Raw genomic sequence first — 15,405 nt, forward strand, 5'->3', positions numbered from 1 at the left:
GTGTCCAAGAAGAAAATGGTAACTGCACTTTGCAGCTCAGAAATTCCTCTCAGGATTTAGGGCAGTAGTAGAGGGCACTGTTTGCATGGTTTGAATGCTGTACTCTGTGTTTATACCACAAGCCACACTGATTGCATCTAACAGATTTCTTCAGCCTGGTTTTGAAGCAACTAACAATCTTCCCCTAAAGATTTCTGCATCTTTGAATGAGATCTTCAGTCACAAAGTTATTCAGCACTTTTCCCCAGCACAGGATCAATACTTCCTCCAGACAAGAGCATAGCAGCCTTTACATCTTTTCCGATGCTTGAATAACTGACTGTCACTAATACCAAACTTGGATCATTCTTCCTTTCTTTGTTTGTGCATTTCAACTTGTGGATACACTCTCAGAACAGCAGCTTTGGGACAAGCTGAGGGGCCACCCCAGAGGGCTTCAAATCACTGCTCCTACTTGCAGGTTTTAGAGCACGCTGAAAATGCTGCTATTAGGTCTGAGTGGTGTAACATTTCAAGTGAGTCACAGATACCTTTGAAATGCCACAAGATTTTTGGAGGTGTCAGACTGACCCCAAATCCAGCATTACCACTGAGTAAGAACAAGATTTCAATTACCACAGCTGCTCTGAAATTGCAATAGCACTGAATCAGCCTTGCTCACAGGACAGCACAGAAATTCTGCTATTCCACATCAGGCATAAAGTGAGTCAATGGTACAGCTGACCTTTAAGAATTTCTGAAAGCTTATTTTCTATACCTTGAGATATTTTTCAAAGTAACAAATCTTATTGATATTTTTATGCAGTTTTATACCTGCATGAATGAAAGCAATATATACTTTTTCACCTTCTTTTTTTCCCCTCAAAACTTGTTTCAACTTCAGATATACCAATTTTGTCTGCAAACGTGCAGTTGGCATTTGCTGGTTATCACATACAAAATACTAATCAATAACTTAGTATTGTTTAGAATTACATGCCACTAGCAAGCTGGTTTAAAAAAGGATGACTTAAAATAAACCAAATAACAAAACAACACCATCATATTCTCAGAAACTCAACCAGCTTCTAAAGGTGCCTGTTCAACAAATTTTACCTTCTCATGGCTACCTGTAATTCCGCCTTCTTTCTTCTCCCAGTCTATAATGACACTTGATTTCATCAGCTAATTCTGTCCCCTTCTCAAACAACAAATGGTTATTATTTTACCATTCCCCTTCAATACTGTTTCTTAGTAAGCATAAAGCCCTAAAAATTAAATGTGAGGTTTCTAAAAGTTAACAAGAAATGAAATTTTCATTCATTGTTTCAAATTACCTCAATATCAGATTCTACACAAGTCTTCTTTTGTGCAGGTGAAAGTACTTAATAAGCACTGATTTGGGGAGCAAGGGAAATGCCAGCTCTCTATAAATTCTTTTATTTTTACATAGCTAAAATGTTGCTTAAACACAACAAATTTCTGTCTTGAGATGAGCATTCTCTGAAACAAGTTCAGCTGTAATCAACTCAACAATCAGGTAAATATAATGCAGAAATTATTTTGGGTAAGCAGAAAACATGTCTCAAAACGATATCTGCACCAAGGATCTAGGAACAGCAAGCAGTACTTAACCTCTGCAGGACTAAGTTCTCAATAATTAGGTTTAAAATAAGAGACTTTGTTAGCAGAGAATATTTATCCCACAGGGTATTGTCTCCCAAAAACTTCTAAACCCCTGATGGAAACAAGTTCAAAGAAATTGCAGGAACATTGTTGCATGGCAACTAACAGCATTCTTAAAAACATTGTACCCTACTGTTTCATTCAACTCACACCCATAAACAACCACATTTGAAAGCACACTTTCTACATTGTTACATTCTGGGTTTGATCAAAGTAGATTCAACTCAATCTCCACAGAAAAGTCTGCCACTCCCTTCCTAGCACGGTAACTTAATACATCTCAAAGAAGCGTTTGAAACAACAACATTTTGAGAAACAAAGTGAAGGCAATCCAACAGGCAGACCTGTCTGCTGGGAAACACAACCAGTGAGGGTGTAACAGCAGAAGAGTTTGGAAAGGCCAGGGAGCCCAGAGTCACACTAGTGACAATTGGAATATGTGGGAAATGATGGAAAAACTACTGTTCAGTGCGGCAGGTGATGTGATCTGACACGTGTGTGTACCTACACATGTATATGTGTGCATATGAATGAGGCTCTTTGCAGAGCTGTGTGGCAGGAGGGTGAAAGACATTGGTGGTGAGCATGTGTGTGCAAATACACCCCTGCACTCAAACACAGCACATGGCGACAGCACTGGGCTGTACCAGCAGCAGCACAGCCACCCTGATCCAGGGAAACCGTGGCTCCCTGGCACTCGGCACTTTTCAGAGCCACTGGAAACACCACGGGCAGTTTTGGGCACCCCCAGTACTTGACAGGCACTGATAAAGCAGAGTGGGTTCAGTGGAGGGCTACCGAGGTGCTCAGAGGGACACAGCTGTGTGAAGAGAGGCTGTGGGAGATGGGGAGGTCCAGACTGGAGAAGAAAAGGCTTTGGGGAGCTGACAGCAGATCTCCTGGACCTACACAGAGGTCTGCGCACAGAGGCACACAGCAGGACATCAGACACAAACTGCAATGGTGCAGGTGCGACCTGACCTAGAGAAAAGGTCCTTTCTGGTGAGGACAACCAAGCACTGGAACAAGGACACAGAGACTGACAAACCTTTGTCTTTGGAGGGTTTAAGACCTGAATGAACAAAGTCCTTGTCTGACCTTGGTGTAGATCCCACTTTGAGCAGCAGGTTGGACTAGATACCTCCTGAGGCCCTTTCCATTCTGAATTATTCCACAATGCTAACTTGGATCCCAGAGAAAACCACAATGTCCTGTTACAATTTTCTACACCAGGTTATACCTTTCAAATCTTCACTAAAATGCAGCCACTATTGAGAGGAGACAAAACCCATGCTGTTTGGTTCATCTCCTCACAAGAGCACAGGATGTTCCCACCCAGGATCTGCAACAGTCTTGAGTATCAAATCAGAAATTCCAAGAGATTTGAGAGGTGCAGAAGTTACCAATTACCTGAGTGCAGTACAAGTGGAACATAGTGCCTAAACATTCAGAGCTTTTTTGGGAGAAAGTGGTGTTTACTCTGAGGCAGTGTCAACCCAGAAAACGTCACACATCCACAACAGCTCTTCCTTAAAGTAGCAACTGTATATTTCTTGAAAAGTTCATGTTCAGCACCTACCCTCAAGGAACAACCCCTATATTCTGATGCTGTAAGGTCACACAGTAAGAAGCTGCGTTGTTCTCTCTGTATATTCAGGGTGTACAGCTCCACACCTGGGAAAAGAAGCCTTGCTTAGCAAACCAAGGCCATGCCAGCTCCCACCAGGAGCACCTGCAGTGGTCTAAGCAGACTGTTTTGTTTTTCTTCTTCTGCTGGGTGCTGCTGCCCCTAGAGCCAGAGCTACTTAAACAAAGGCTGTTTATTCTAAATTAATTGATTCTGCATTGAAACACACAGAGACCACTCACAAGGCCCATTATTCCAAGTCAGGGAGGGGAGCTACCACCTTCAACCAGGCAGCAGAACATCTTGAACCAACACAGAAGTTTCTGCAGTGATTTCCTATAGGCTCAGTGATTACTCACCAATCATGATGTTTGCATAACCATACAAAGGACAACTAACGTTAACAAAGTTATAAAGACAAGCAAATGTAACCATCTTATTAGCATTTAAAAAAAAAGAAAAAAGAACATTTATTTCCTTTTACTGTTTGGGTTTTTGGTTTGGGTTTTTTTTAACCAAAATTCCCCCACCTGCACATAGACTGGAGGGTTGTAGTAATAACTTTTTAAAGCACCAGTTCTGCAGCAATCGACAAAGAGACAGAAGGGGATTTCAATGGAGTTTAAGAGGCTCTACCAAACGTGAGCACCAAACCATCCAGTCACCCACTAACTATTCCTCACAGGGAGCAACTTAAAAAGCCGCGAGACAGGATCAGGAGAGGAGAGGTAACAGGATCAACAGCACCAGCTCAGCACACAGAGCCTTCCCCATCCAAAGCTCACCAACAAGTCTCACACAGACATTAAATTATGACTTTGCATGTCTGTTTACCAGTCCCATAGACCATGTTTACCAGTACCACAGATCATTGCTGCTCGGCCACAGCGGAGTGTGACAGCCGCTGGGCCCGGGCACGGCCGGGCTCCGCCAGGCCCTTCCGTCTCAGCACCGCGCTGCCAGCACGGGCGGACCCCCGGGAGCCACGGCACCCCACTGGAGACACGCGCACCCCCCGGCGCCCCCACAAGCAGAACCTCGCTCTGGCCCCGAAGCTCGGCCAGGCCAGCCCCGGGCCGGCCGCCCCGCTCCCGGTGGCGGGTGCAGTCTCAGCCCCGGGCCCAGCCCCGCAGCCCCCGGCTCCTCGCCCCGCACCGGGACCCGCCCCCCGGGCGGCCCGGCAGCACCGCCCCTCCGCCCTCCCACCCCCGCAACGCTCCCGGCCCCTCGGACCGCGGGGGCCGCTCCCCCGCCGCCCCCACTCGGCGCCCACCGCGGGCCGGGCGAGCGCTCCGCGCCGCTCCGCGCACACCCCCGGCGGGGCGGGCGGGCCTCCACCGGCGCGCCCCTGCCCGGCCCGCTCCCATTGTGGCGGCGGCCCCGCAGCGCTGCGCTCTCACCTGGGCGGCGGGCGGGGGCTGCGGCCCGGCGGCCCCGGGAGCTACGGCCGCCCCGGGAGCTCCGGGAGCTGCGGCCGCCCCGCCGCCTCCTCCCGCCTCCGCCGCTCCTCGGGCTCCGCCGCCGCTCGGGGCCGCCCCCCGTCGCAGCGCCCGCCTCGTCCCCCGGGCAGCAACAGGCGCCTCCGCCGCGAAGGTTCCGCAGGGCGCAGAAAGGTTCCCCCCGGCCCCCCGGGGCGCCGCGGCCCGAGGGGTCCCGGGGCTGGAGCGGGATGAGGCGGGATGCGGGGCCCGGCCTGCTTCTGCCCGTGCCATCGGCTGTGAGGAGAGCGACTGCGAGGGGCAACCTCCCACTGCCCGCGGAAAGCTGCTAATTAGCCACAGGGACCCGTGGTCATTAAGGCTGAGTAGCCTCGGGGGCCTCTCCTCCAGCCGCCCTCGAGGCAGGGACAATAAGAAGCTTAGCTCTGGGCCTTGTCCCATCAGGTTAAACCCCTCCACATGCATAAAAATCCATCAGGCTCTGAGCCCCTGCTCTAGCGCTGGGCTCTTCACACTTTTTTCTCGTACCCAGTGACACAGGACCTGTTTATGTTCGCCACTGCTGTTCCCTGTTCTCCTGCCACGAAGCTGGCTCTGCTGCCTCCGTACCTTGCCCACAGGGACCGGGCAACCATCACTGAGTCCACCGAAACTCTTCTCCAGCTCGACATTTCAACTTCCCTCAGGCTGTTAAACTCCAATCTTTCTGCAGCCTCCCCAGGGTTCTTTAAAATTCAAGATCTCACAAACCAGGGGTATCCAGAAGTGCAGGCATTATTTCAGATGAGAGTGCTGAGAAAAAAGTGAGCTCATTGCTCACCTCCACGAACTGGCCGTAGTCCCACAGGCACAGAGTCCAGCATGTCCATCGCCTCTGTCACTGCCAGGACACTCTGCTGACACCACACTGAGATGTGCAGCCTCACAGCAGCCCAAGTTCCATGTTTTCATCTGTAACAGGGAAGAAAAAGAGCAAGGCCAGCAAAGAAAGTGCCTACCTGGTTCCCCAGGCTGGTACTCAAATATCCAGAGCAAAAAAAATACAAGTGGGAGACTGGTGTCAGGTCTGGATATGTACTAGAAGCCTGAGCATCATCAGTGCAACTCAACTGTGAGTATTTCAGCGGCCTCCTGGGTTTCAGGGAAGCCAGAGCTGATCCAAAATAAAAAGGCCATAGTACCACAGAGCCACCTCACAAACAGTGTGCCCCAGGGGTCTTGGCAAAGGCATGAGGGACCATAGTAAGCTTTTACCCTCCTCCCCTAGATACATCCAAATCCTCTAGAGGACCTTCTACTGTTAAACCTGATGTGAAAGTCCAGATTTTCCTTCCCTGCCTCAGCCTGTCACACAGGGGAGACCTTCAGAGAGAGGGATGGTGGGAGAGGCCTCAAAAGCAATGGAACAAATCTGAGTTAAAGCAGGCAGAACACCCTCAGCAGAGCAGCGAGGAGTCCTTATGGGCTCTTATACTGTATGGCAACATTATAACATACTATGCTTCAGGCATTTGCCCCACAGCAACATGGACAAGCACAGCCCAGCTACGGGTAGCTGCTTCACAGGCCACTCCTCTGAGCACTCCAGCAGCTAAGCACCTCCTCCTTATTTCTATAAAGTTAGCTAAAACAGAAAGCCTAGAAGATTATTCTTGGTTTCTGTAAATGTATAGCCACTATCTTTCACAGCCAATGAACCTTTGCAGTTGGACACCCACGTTGTCTGGCAGACATGTTGGGCTGGGTCTGCACAGGGGAGCTGCCTGCACAGTCCCACTGCAGTGCTCGTCCCTTCACACAGCTCCACATCTCCCACGCTTCCCCAGCAGGCAGCTCATGGTGCAGCCTCAGGGTACCTACAGATACCACAACCAAAAACATTCAGTCCAAGCAGCAAGTGTGGGTTATGACTGCTGGTTTGCAACACTGAGGCTGGAGTTACACCATCCAGAGAGAACTGAGGTAGCAAACTCAGCTGTTATTTCTCAAGGAAGTACCCTCAAATCCCACCGCACACAGGAGTTCTGGCTCCTTTTAAGCAGGTACCAGCTGTCCTTTACCATCCCTGGTGGAGGATTAGTTTGTAGCAGTGACTCCTCCCAGAATAAGCAAATAAAGAAACGGTCTGAAATCTTCCAGGTGGGATCAGTGGTTGCCCCACAACCTGAGTGGAGCAGCCACCTACACAACCCCCCAAACACTTTCACAGCCTTTCACACATCAGCCATCAACAGAAGTGCTTTACAACCAGCTAACACAGTTCCTCAGGTCAGTGGCTGGTTGCTCACCTCAGCATGTGACCTCTGCCCTTCCCTCACGTCCTTTGCCTCAGCTGAATCTGACTGAGCACCTGCAGCAGGTTTTGCTCTGAGCTGGGCAGGCACCCAGCATTGGGAAATTCCTGTAGCTGGATGTTGGGAGGCACCAAAGCAAGGGACATGGAGCACTCCTCCTGCTTTGCCAGGCTCCTGTTCTAGCCTGCAGCAGTTATTTCAGTCTCAGAGTTGACACTTAACTTTTTCAAACCCAATCAGGGCACGGACCCACGGGGAGACCCATAAGATCTGAAGAGAAGTTGATTTTGACCTGCAGATCAGTATGTGGGGATGGAATATGTGGGCAGCAACAGAACATTCCTCACCAGGGTCCCAGGCTTTCTCCAACACCCCACTGCACCAGGTCTCCTTTGGAGACCCCTACACCTCCAAGGAACAGCAGAACCACACCTCTAGGGATAAATAAAGCTGACTGATAGATGCCCTACAACTGGATCCTAAAAGAGCTAGGCAGACATTATTTTAATACAGGAAAGGCCATCAGATTTCGAAGCAACAGCTTCAACTTCTAACTCTTTAAATGCTCATATCATTTGCAGTCTGAATGGGGTTCTTGGGCAGTATCAGTTACATGGATTAGGAGCTGTAGAGGACATAAGTACTATTCTTCTTCCTGAGGTTTTTACAGCTTAATGGACAGGAAGCATTGTTGATGAGCCTCCAGCTTCTTACACTATGACCAGAATCTCCCCATCTTCCCTTTGTGCTTTTTTTCTGTCCTAGAATCACTCTCAATTAACAGTACAAAAATAAAACCGATGTCATCCATCTCTCCTAAGCTGCACATGCATTATTCATCAACATGCCCTAATTGATTCTCTCATAACCATGAGCACTTCTGCACTTGGCTGTGTTCTTCTTGTCCAGCAGAGCACAATTTATGAAGTTTTATTCTGCTTGGAAAAGGCACTTTCAAAGTAGTCCCTTCCATGGTGTTTCTGATCAGAGCATCAAGTTTGATCTCAATGCATAGAGACTTCAGTCCTGAGTTTTGTGCCCAGATAAAAGTGTAAATCAAGTAACTCTGGTGCACTGATGCTCAGTTTCCTGACTGGGAGGTCAGTACTGTTCTGCATAATCTGGGCCTTCTTCCCTATAGCAGGATCTATAAAAGAGGTGGAAGGAAAGATGTGAAAAGGACTCCACACCCCTGATTAAATGCTCTGAAATGTGTAATCTACAAAACGCGTAGGGAGCCAAAATGTCCTTGCAACCGCTTTCCATGGAAGTTATAGGAGCATCTCCTAAACTGCTCCACCACAGGACAAGGCTCTATGAAGGCTCCCTTTAGAGCAAGAGAAAAATACATATCCCATTTACATGAGGATAACTCAGCTTTGCCTTCAGTGCCCTGACACTAAAATACCTCCAGATTCTTTCATCCTAAGGTTTGACCAAGATTTCTGGGAATTGAAAGCCTGTGACAGAATGCTTGGAAACAGCACATACCATCAAGGTACAGTCCAGAGGCTCAGTCAGATGAACTGGTCTGAATTTCACTCTGCAACCCAAACTGTCCCTGTTCAGATGCAGAACTCAGGGCTGTAGTGTCCCTAATGCCCTGAGCAGCCTCACCTGGGACTGCTACTCACAAAACCGAGCCCCGCCCATTAGCACAGGGCCTCAATTTAAACCCAACTCTGGGAACTTATTCTTGGTCTATGTCTGCTTTGTTTTGCTGGGTTTGGTTTATAGACTTTTTTTCCCTGCCTTAACTTTCACTCTGCCCTATTACCCTAAGCTTGTCCGATGACCTGGAGTCTTGGTGATGCTGCTTGCTGTCCCTCAGCCTGCCTGGCTTTTCTGATTCTGGTCTTGTGGTGCAAGTACTGATGAGGGAGACCCCTGCCCTGCTGGTGCTGGGATGCCCTTGGCTCCTGGTTTCTTGTTCCTTTAAAGAACAGCAGGTATTTGCTATTGATGGAGAAGTGAGGGATTATTCAGTCTCTGCTCTTCTCCCTATGGTTAAACCTGTTAACTTCCACCGTCAGACTGTGTGTTGATGAAGACCCAGGGGCTTTATCAGGGACAGGGAGAAAGGCTATGGATTGCTTCAAACAGTGTGATTTTTCTGTTTTGCTCATTTCACAACTGTGTTTTAATTGATTACCCTGAAACTTCTCCTTACACGTGAGGGTAGTACAAAAAGGAGGGGGTTTTAGGAGATGAGAGGGATATGTGCAATTAAATGACTAATAATAAAAGGCTTTTTGGTTTTGGGTAGATATGCCACAGATATAAGGACTATGAGTGGATTATCAAGGTTTGGGAATAGAATTTAGTGCATTTTTCATGCTGATAAGACCTACATTTGTTCCGTCAATCTGTAGACTCATCCAGGATTTATTATTAATCTGCAGCCATAAAACAAGGTAGAGAACTTTTCTCTTTGCTTTTCAATATGCTTTCTACTTTTTCATTCTTCGTGTGGGAGCTAATTTTTTGTTTATTAGAACAGTTGTAATCACTGCAAATTCTTTAAGCAGCCCATATGTAGGGGTTGGTGTTGATTTCACTTTTCACTTATTAGCAGTAATGCTTCTTTTTGGTATCATAATCCTGAAACAATGTACCACGTGAGACTCCCTGGCCATGAACATGATTGTTTAGGCAATGAGTGTCACCAGGAGCTGCTCCTTTCCCTACACTCCACTGGTCTCCAGGGTTGGCTCCCACCTGGAGCCCTGCAGGCATTGCCCACTATCCACCATGCAGAGCCAGTTGTTCTAGAGGGGTGTAATCATACTAATGGCAAAAGCTGGTGTGCTTGAAAGCCACAATTCATTATGCCATTCATCCCAGCATCTCTTGTCTTTGGGAGGGGTTCTTCACAGCAGCTATTCCTGCTTCTTCACTCAGTGGGAATACACTGGTGTAATTCAGGGCTCTCTGCAGCCTGCCCTCCTGCAGTGGGTGGTATCTGAGTCTTGAAATAGGCAAACATCATTGTAGTTTGCTTTCCTCCATGATAGGTGAACTCACTCATTTGAAAAGCAGTCCCTGAACAACAACTGTTTAAACTACATTAAACAACTTCTTCTCTTTCATTGACTCTTCTGGCTTTACAATTGTTTCTGAGGTTTAGGAGCTCAAGGATGTGTTTCAAAAGCACATTTTCATTCCTGCAAGGCTCAATCTCTGGGGCATGACTTAATTAGGTAATTTTGATGGTGGATGTATTTAAGTAGGGAAATTATGGAACTGTATGTATGAAGGAGGTAATTTGGGGCTGCCTGTATGAATAAAATGTCCTGATACATAAAATGGGAAGCACCATTAACATGTGATTTCTTCACCTGGATGGCTGGAGCCATGGTGAATGACCTTCCTTGCTAAAATGCAGCAAGATCTGCTAGGTAGGCCAATGCAGGAGGGAGGGGAGGACAATACAATCAATAGGCTGGGAAATTATTTTTGGAAACTTACTGTTTACAGATCAGAACAGCAGTTAAGGTGACAACATACCTGTTGTAAGAGTTTGGAAACTGTACTGGGTTCCCTTTCAGGCACTACCAAAGGGTTATGAAACACCAGATGGTTCTTTTTATAGTGCAGGGACATGTGTTTAGCATGTGGGGAAACAAGACTCAGATCCTTCCCTTTTTCCAGTTCCTGGTGGAGGAAGCAGCCCCTGGGATTCCCCTCATCACCCTGTGTGGTGACCCAGCACAGGACCCCAAATATACCCTTTCTGACTTGCAGCTGTACTGTGCTTCCTCCTTGCCCCTCTCCACCCACATTATGGCCCTGGTGAGAATAAATGTGGGAAGTAAATTAAGCCATACAATTTATGTTCCTGTCTGCACCCTGGCCTAGACCACATAAAGGATGGTCTGAAAAAGATTAATTTGCTGAAGTTAATTGGCATTAGGAGAGGCAAGGTATCAGTAACAACTTAATTTTATTTCCAAGCATCTAAAATAACTATACAAAAAAAAAAGCAAATTAATCAGCAAAGTGTCCTCACTGCAGCCAAGCTGCTCACACCCATGGAGAGGGGCTGTTACAGGCGGCTGAGCCTGCAAACCCTGCATAGCAACCAGAATTATGTGAAGTATTAGGGCAAAATTAAAGAAAAAACACAAAAGAAGAGACTGAAGAAGGCAGAGAATGATGGGACTGTAGAGGCAGAGGGTCAGAAATCAGCCAAGCAATAGGAATGAAGTTTACCCAGACAAGTTTGCCTGTATAAGTGTCCCTGCCACCAACTTCCACAGCCCTGGCGTGCTTTCCATGGAGTCACAAATGGACAGGACATGGACACAGGGCTGCAGCAGATGACAGCCGTGCTTCCTCCTTTGCACAGCCTCGTGCTCCACAGGAGTGAAGAGCAGTGGGCAGAGCAGGTTTTTCCACTGATAGAGACTTCTGCAAGACCAGCAGCCAGAGGAGGTGTTTTGGCACATCTGCTGGTAGATGAGCTGGAGACAGGGACTCTGGCTCTTGGGATGCCTCGATGTTATCAGATCTGTGCACCTCTCAGGGCTTCGCAGGAGAATTGCAGAGCTCTTCAGCTGTTTCAGGCTGGAGATAATTCCACAGCACACAAGCTTGTTTTTCTTAGTCATCTTTCATTTTCTTAGTCATTTTCAGCTAGTCCACACCCTGGATTTAAAATTGCTTGTGTACAGACTGGGTGCAGAGCTGAGCAGGAATGGATTGCTCCCAGCTGGTGTCTGCGTGGGAAGGAGACTGCTGAATTCCCAGGAGATGTTTGGGACACAAGTACTCCCAGCAATTTCCCAGCATCAAGTGATTGGAGATGGGATGAGAGGCATGGAGCAGAACTAGCAGACCTGGATGCTGTGACCGTGGCTGAAGCACAGGGTGAAGTCAAAGAGTCCTTCCAGAATAAAACAGCTCAGGGATGTGGATGCTGCATCTGACACATGGGGAAGAGGGGAGCTACGGCCCTCCCTGCAGCAAACCCTCCTCAGCCAGTGCTGAATCTCTCCTGGGGATTATTCCTAACTGAGCAAACTGCCCTGCCCCAGACACTGTTTCCATAGGAAGGAAGATACAAGCTCTGGAATTTGATAGTGTCTGCAGGGTGACACATTCTCCTATGTGCACAGGATAAGGGGTACAACTCCACCAACTACAAAATGTATGTGTCACCAAAGTCTTGGCAAAGGTTCATCCAGAGAGGACCGAGAGAGAAAAGCAGCATAGGAATTGGAGCAAAAACTTTTCCTTGTAAGTGTGGGGAGTCTTTGCAACCAGTCCAGCAAAACAAAACGTTTTGTGAACCTGCCTAGAAAAATGCTACTTTCTTCTTTCTCCTTTCCCATTTTCCAAGGCTCTTGGGAGAGTAACGCTGATCAAGTCCAGGCAAAGAGGGAACTAGTTCAGAAGAGCAGGAGCCGTGAGACCTCAGCACTCCCTTTTCCCTTTGTGAAAGGGAGAGATGGGGAGTTGCATGGTTGGACCTGGAAATGCTGCTCTAAAGCAAACACTGAGTATTCACCATCTGGATGGTGGGTAACCGCAGCTCGCTTGGAAAACTTTCCACAGCAGGCAATGTTGTTCCCTGCAGCTCTCCCTTGGGGATCCATCTTCCAGGAGATTCTCTCCTCACTCATGGCAGTTTTCTGTAGCCCAGGAGAAGGCAACAGTGGTTAACAGTAAGTAGCGGGAGGAGGCTGTGTCTCAATGAGCTCATCTGGCCTGATGCACCTGTCTGGTACAAAACAGGCTGGGAATAATCCCAGCCAGCCTGCTGGGAGAGGCTGGGATGAAGAGAATTCAAAATGTCTATGGTGAAATCTTGCCTTTATTATCCTAGTCACTAACATCCCACATATTTCAAGGAGACCAGCATTTTACTCCCACGATCCAAAGACAAAGCAAAATAAATCTTGGTACTCTCAACCACAGTGCAAAACTCTGATTTCTAGAAAATAGCATCCTAGCCTTGAGGAGTGGCTAAACATGCCTCCTTCTTCCTTCCAGGCTTAAAGCTTTGTATCCCTATTGCTAAAATCTCCTGTGAGTTCTGCTGTTGAAACAGCCTGTAAAAGCCATAAATATCTCTCATTATGTCCTCCCATCTTTTTAACTTCTCTTTGGGCTAAAGCATTGTTTTCCTCCCAGACTACACTGAAGAGTGCTGCCCAGGTACTGCATTAAATGTAATGAAATTATGATAAGCACACAAATGTTACATTAAACACAAACATAGACTGTGACATAAGGTAATACAGGGGAAAATCCTATTGATCCTATCCAGTTGTAGTGGTGATTTGGTATGCCCAAAACCTGAAAATGATCCTTTTTCTCTGGAGAAGACTTGATGAAAAAAGATGCAAGATACAAAAATCTCAGAAAAAAAAAAATCTTCAGTGGTGCATGCCAAAATGATCCCTCCAGAATGTCCCTATTTCATAAGTAGTTGCTTTTTCTTGCAATTTAGCCATCCTATTGCAGCAGGTAGTACAGACACATTGTTGCAAATGCACCATGAAATATGGTGAAACAAGTGCACTGCCAGGCTGGGAATGGTATCCACTTTTTGTAACTGCTCACTGAGAAAAATTGGTATTTTGATAGTTTGTTGTTCCTTTGTGTCCAGAAGTGGTAAAAATGTGTCTTTCTCAGAAACCTCTTCCACTATAGGTCGGGTGTGTGTTACACATATGCCTGGTGTTCAACCTGAACGGAAATGCAGAGCTTTGCATCACCCATTTATTGTCATTTGCAGCCATTACTGTGCATCTGAGCTGCCCTTAACCCCAGCCCTGGAAGCAAAGAGGACATTCAGATAATTCTGTAGTTATCATTTATCAATGCTGGTTTTAGAATAAGGATAAGGATCCAGCACTTATCTATATCCCAAAAGGAATAGACTACTATATGAAATACCCTGCACTCCTATAAATGCAACTAAATGTTCACAAACAAGGTTCCTTGGAGAATAAAGCCCATGAGTATGTCCCTGCAGTTGCTAACACTGCCTGCTGTGCCCTGGGAGGCAGTGGGATTTTTCTCCTTTGTGGGTTGGCACACAATTTGATTCCTAAAAATTCAGTGCTTTTCCCTTTCCCTTCTGCCATATTGTCAGGTGCTTCTGATTTATTTGTGCAAAGAAAATTTATGAAGCTTCATTCTTGCTATATTCCCTCTCCACTAAGGACATGAAGTTCCTGGAAGGAAGAAAAGACACTGTTATCTACATGAGGGAACAAGTGGAAGAGGGAAGAGAAGAGCCTTGAGCTGGTGCTGCTGTCTTAATGTGGCACTTTGAGTTCAGCAGCAGAACCAGAACTTTATTAAGTCACCATGATGTCAGGGATCTGGATCTGCACCAGTAACATCATGCCCCAAGGCCCACCTGCATTCCTAGGTACCTGGGCTTGGAGGTGCTCAGTGTTTCAGGAAGCTGCCCTCAAATACCCCTGTCCCAGAATGTTTCTGGGGCTGCACAGGCTGTTCAGGGTCAGGGCAGCACAGACAGTGTTGCCAGAGGAAGTAATTTCTTCTGGGTGAAAAGACATAAACTATTTCATGGCAGAGGAAAACTTAGGGCAGACTCCCTCAGTTTTACAGCACCTCATTTCAGCTGGGGATTTCCCCATGTCAAATGCTGTTGGATGCTTTATGCTGCTAAGGGAGCTTCAGAGCTTCTTCCTAGGCGTGGCTGAATGTGAGAGCCAAGTGTTCAGACCTTACAGTGCTCCACGTCCCAGTGTTTGGGCAGTACCTGCAGTGGGGCCACACACGTGTGGCTGCTGGGAGTCAATATCTGTGGAGCTCCCAGAGCCATAAGCACCACCATGGACAAGCCAAAGATCAGGATTGCCTAATAACAGGAGAAGCTACATATGACAAACACCACATAGCTGCTACTAAGACTCTTGGTGGAATCCCTCTGATGAAGCAACTCATAACACAGAATTAACATGTTTGCACATGTGCCTGTCACCATTATAGCCCCCTTTCATCATTTTGCTTGTTGCTTCCATGTGCATCAAAAATTGATACATAAATGCACTCGACCTAATTAACTCCTATAGGAGAAGTCATGAGGAGAGCAGATATATAACCTGCACTTAAGACCTGATAAAAAGGAAAAAAAACCCAACAGAAACAAAACAAAACAAAACCTCCTCTTAAAAAGGCTAGTAGTCTTAAAATGTACTTTTCCCTGGTTCTGTTTGGTCTTCATTTTTTAAAGCTGCTGTTTTTACAAATAATCCCTGAGATCCTTGTTGCTGGAAAACATAAGGAACAATTGTTTGTATTCCCAGTGTGTGTCTTGCAGGCATTTCACAGCATGCTGTGCATAGTCTTTTCTTGCTTCCTTCTGTATGAAGAGCTTTCTTTGCTGGTTGTTTCCTAT

At 47.0% G+C, this 15,405-nt stretch overlaps 1 protein-coding gene across 2 annotated transcripts in view; it reads right to left on the bottom strand.

The window, feature by feature from the left end:
• Positions 1-4,832, bottom strand: part of RAD54L2 (RAD54 like 2) — a 67,415-nt gene extending 62,583 nt beyond the window's left edge. For both annotated transcript variants that reach the window (XM_082289037.1, XM_082289035.1), the window contains exon 1: positions 4,693-4,832. The gene's annotated coding sequence lies outside the window, so the exon portion shown is untranslated. The remainder of the gene's footprint in view (positions 1-4,692) is intronic.
• Positions 4,833-15,405: the final 10,573 nt, after the last annotated feature.

The sequence above is a fragment of the Coloeus monedula genome, assembly GCF_965178545.1.
Source record: "Coloeus monedula genome assembly, chromosome: 11".
NCBI classification, from domain to species: Eukaryota; Metazoa; Chordata; class Aves; order Passeriformes; family Corvidae; genus Coloeus; species Coloeus monedula.